Genomic DNA, 4830 nt, shown 5'->3' with positions numbered 1-4830 from the left:
CACTAAAGTTACTGCATTCGTGATGCAAGTAACATTAAGGAAGCCGTGAAAAAATCAACAAGATTCCAGACTCATCGTAGACTGGGGAAAAAAAAAAAGACAGACGTATATCACGGCCTGCTGGAGTATAGTAAACACAGAAAACATTTTAAAGCAACAATGTTGAAGATAGATATTTTTGTTTTGCAAATTTGCCGTCATTGGACAGAAACCAAGATGGAGATTTCATTGCAACTAATTAGAAATTCCTCTTTCAGGTATGTAATAAACGATCTTCGCACAAAATAATGTACGATACACGAGCGGTATGTTTTCTTTCAATTCTCAACTACGTTTCGATTTTTCAAACTTTTCCTCGAACATGAAAACTTCAACATACCGCTCTTGTAACGCATATTACTATTGCATATAAATAGCATAGCGGTTTCTCAATTCTGTTTTAATTCGTTGCTGTTATTGTAGGGCTATTATATAATCATTTAAAATATCATCACTTTACCGATGCTGTATAAATGGTGAACCGTAAGTAATGTCATTAATTTCAGGCAGTTATTCTTTGAGATATTTAAAACGAAAAAGTTTAACACAATAGTACATTATGCAACGAGCCTATAATGGTAGTAATTAAGACGCGAGTATGTTTATGAAATGAGCGCAAGCGAGTTTCATAATTTTCATACGAGCGTCTTAATTACCATTATAGTCAAGTTTCATACGACTTTTTAATGCTCGACCATATTTCTAACTTGAAATTATTCATAGGTATTCATGTTATTCTTATCTGACTGAGGAGCGGAACTGACCTTGTGCATTACCTCGTAAATTGTGAGATGTGCGCAGACGCGAAAGTATTGATTTTTTCCGAGAAACGAATGTCGTCATTGACCTTGATATAATCTAGAGAGTAAAATAAACATTAATCTTGATATAACCTTGAAATTGAATTAGACATTGAAAAACGAGATGACAAATTGAATTTATTTGAATATTATTTACAATTAACGCTAATTATTATAGTAACAGAACTAGTTGTCTTTCGATTGCATATCCGAGAATAATCGATACTTGCGCTTTCATATTGCTACAATGGTGTTTTCTGATTGGTGGAACACCTGAACTTTAATGAATAGGTGTACTTTAATGAGGTCCATTAAAGGGCTGCTACCAGGTGTATAATTACTACATTTCGGCATGGTCGAGCATAAAAAATAGTTTTATATGAGTCATTTGATAGCGTATTTCGGAAATGCCATTGATTTAATTCTAAATATGCTCAATTTATTATCATAACATTATTATGATAATAAATTATTGAAAGAATTTCAGTTTCATCCTCTAAATGTGCAGAAATTTGGTTCGAACAAATGTAAGTTTTCGTTCAGAAAGGGGATTTTAAAATGTTACATTTGTTCGGATCAAATTTCTACAAATTTAAAGGACAATATTAAAATTACTTCGATCATTTATTATCATAATACACTGCTCTCTTAAATTGACTGAGCATATTGGGGATGAAGTCAATGGCTTTTTCAAAATACCCTGTGAAATGTTTTATATAAAACAATTTTTATCTAAAAAAGGAGGCAAAAACGAGCAAAATTGTGTTAAAGTCTTTTTTTTTTTTAATGTTTCAAAGAATAATCTCCTGATATTACTGACATTTGTTACGATTCACCGTGTATATGCATATGAATTATAATTATGAACAGAAATGGTAAACGGGAATATTAATATAAAAATTATAAACATCGAATTCTTGCGAAAACATGTAAAGCGTCTAATGAAGAAGTATAGTTTTCTTCCTAACACAACTTTTTTTTTTGCCATATATCAAATATGGAATCAGGAAGAATCAACTTTGTTGAACGAGCAAATATGGTCTGATAAAATAAGCAAAAACGTATGATATCACAATTTTTAGTACTACAAAACTTATACTGTACGTAAAATATTAAACATCTATGAAGCGTGTATATTTTAGATTTTAGATGAATAACATTTCAGGAACAGAAGACGTTCTTTATGTAAAACCCGCCTTTTACTAATAGGTCACTTCATAACGCAATCGGGAAGGTTAGGACTAATAATATTTTGCATATTAAATCCAGGAAAAATAAAAGAAGAACGGGATAAAAAAAATCCCGTTTCACAGAGTTCAGAGACCTTCTTCAGGTCATGTTAGTTTCGTCTCAATTGTTATGTGGGTAGTTGATATGGAAAAGACGACTCGACCAGTGGCTTGGATTCCGTCCAGGAACAAAGAAAAATGCTTTCGCGCTGGCGGAATACAGACATAAGAATCTTCTCTTCATTAGGTCTAACACTGGCTTTATTTTAATGGAAACAAAAGTGGTCATTATCGATCGTTATACCAACTCGAGAGAAAAAAACGAGCGTCACTTGTTTATGATTTGTTGGAAGACGTGTTAATCTTCACGTAATTTTCAGTGTTCATTCCTAGAATCAATTCTTCCAAGGAGTGAAAGACATTTTAATAGAAGCAAACTCCTTAATTTGAGACTTAATCCTCCTTAAAATTCATGAAGAATTCACATTATGCCCTTATAATTTGTATAATTACTTCATTTGGGCATGGCACGACAGTAAATAACAGAGGAAGATATTCCGACAGCAAGTTTGAGATTCTTGTGAATATATTACGTTGTTGGAAATTTGAGCTACAAAATTCTCATATAAATCTACATGATTTTACGTCTCTTTTAATAAATAATATCACAACTTTGTAAGCAGCGCTATTGAACGAGGATCTTTCCCTTTTGAATTACTTATTTTGCACCTCATCATTACAAATAAAGGACATAATCATAATAAATCAAAAGGCAGATAAAAATGCTAAACTGATCTCAGAACAAATCTTCTGGAGGCCAGAATCTGCAAACTCAATCGCTCTGGCAATAAAAATAATGTTACCCAACATTACTCGAACGAAATTTAGCAAACGTTTGGAAAATTATAACAGGTGTCGACAAGGAAGCGATGCTATTTCACGACCCTCACCAGATATTATTTTTATTATTGTTTAGTCAACTGCTCGAAGACAGGTTTGAACCTCAATACTGACACCAATAAGGAATCGCTCATAAGGTAAGTGAGCCAGGACCTGTAGGACCAAAAATTCATCTTTACGTAGATTCTTCGCCCAACAGTGCATATTACTGTGGAATCCCGTCCATCAAGTCACTCAATTGAGTGCGCTCCTTATATAATGGCAGTTGACTTAATATATGTCAACATATATGTCGAACTTAGAGTCAGGCCACAAAGGAAAAACACTGGAGGAGGAGCATTCGATTCGGTGCTGTGGATTGAACTTCGGCGTAGTTCAATGCTTAGAGCGCTTGGTACGTAGAACCAAGGACCCGGGTTCGATTCCCGGCACCGGAGTGAATTTTTCTCCTCTAATATCAATTGTTACTATAACAGGACCAAAAATTCATCTTCACGTAGAAACATGGATATTACGACGAAATGAAAAGAGCGACTAGAAGCATTAGAAATGTGGATATGGAGAAGAATAGGACGTGTTAAGTGGACAGACAGAATAAGAAATGAAGCTGTGTTGGAAAGAGTGGATGAAGAAAGTATGATACTGAAATTGATCGGGAAGAGGAAAAGGAATTGGTTGGATCACTGCCTGAGAAGAAACTGCTTAGTGAAGGATGCACTAAAAGGAATGGTGAACGGGAGAAGAGTTCGGGGCAGAAGAAGATATCAGATGATAGACAACATTAAGATACATGGATCATATACGGAGACAAAGAGGAAGACAGAAAATAGGAAATATTGGAGAAAGTTGAGTTTCCAGTGAAAGACCTGTCGTTGGACAGAACACTATGAATGAATGACAATCATTTCGAATAATTTCGAGGGAAAATTTGTTCCGGGGTCGGGTATCGAACCCGGGACCTTTGGTTAAACGTACCAACGCTCTACCAACTGAGCTATCCGGGAACTCTACCAGACACCGATCCAAATTTTCCTCTATATCCACAGACCTGAAAGTGGGCTGACAATCGTCAAGCAACCAACATTGAGTGCACACTAACTCTGTGTGACTTAAATTGTGGTTTTCTGTTAACGAACAGAGACGTGTATTATGCAAATCGAGCTTTCAGATGTAACTCCCTGTAAAATTGATTTGAATAATTTCAAGGGAAAAATTATTCCGGGGCCGGGTATCGAACCCAGGACTTTTAGTTAAACGTACCAACGCTCTACCAACTGAGCTACCCGAGAACTCTACCAGATACCGATCCAATTTTTCCTCTATATCCACAGACCTGAAAGTGGGCTGATAATAGTCAAGCAACCAACATTGAGTGCACACTAACTATGTGTGACTTAAATTGTGGTTTTCTGTTAACGAACAGTGACGTGTATTATGGAAATCTATCTTACATGTATAACTCCGTGTAAAGTTGATTTGAATAATTTCGAGGGGAAAATTGTTCCGGGGCCGGGTATCGAACCCAGAACCTTTGGTTAAATGTACCAACGCTCTACCAACTGAGCTACCCGGGAACTCTACCAGATACCGATCCAATTTTTCTTCTATATCCACAGACCTCAAAGCGGGCTAACAACCGTCAAGCAACCAACATCGAGTGCATATTAACTATGTGTGACTTAAATTGTGGTTTTCTGTTAACGAATAGTGACGTGTATTATGCAAATCGAGCTTTCAGGTATAACTCCCTGTAAGCGTGATTTGAATAATTTCGAGGGAAAAATTATTCTAGGGCCGGGTATCAAACCTGGGACCTTTGCTTAAACGTATCAACGCTCTACCAACTGAGCTACCCGGGAACT

The 4830-nt window shown here is 35.8% G+C and overlaps 1 non-coding gene across 1 annotated transcript; it reads right to left on the bottom strand.

The window, feature by feature from the left end:
* Window positions 1-4469: 4469 nt before the first annotated feature.
* Window positions 4470-4542, bottom strand: TRNAN-AUU (transfer RNA asparagine (anticodon AUU)). The gene has a single exon. It is a non-coding gene; the product is annotated as a tRNA-Asn (tRNA).
* Window positions 4543-4830: the final 288 nt, after the last annotated feature.

Source organism: Periplaneta americana, chromosome 3 (genome assembly GCF_040183065.1).
Source record: "Periplaneta americana isolate PAMFEO1 chromosome 3, P.americana_PAMFEO1_priV1, whole genome shotgun sequence".
NCBI classification, from domain to species: domain Eukaryota; kingdom Metazoa; phylum Arthropoda; class Insecta; order Blattodea; family Blattidae; genus Periplaneta; species Periplaneta americana.
The sequence above is the reverse complement of the archived record's forward strand: the minus strand, read 5'-3'. Positions and strand labels throughout refer to the sequence as shown.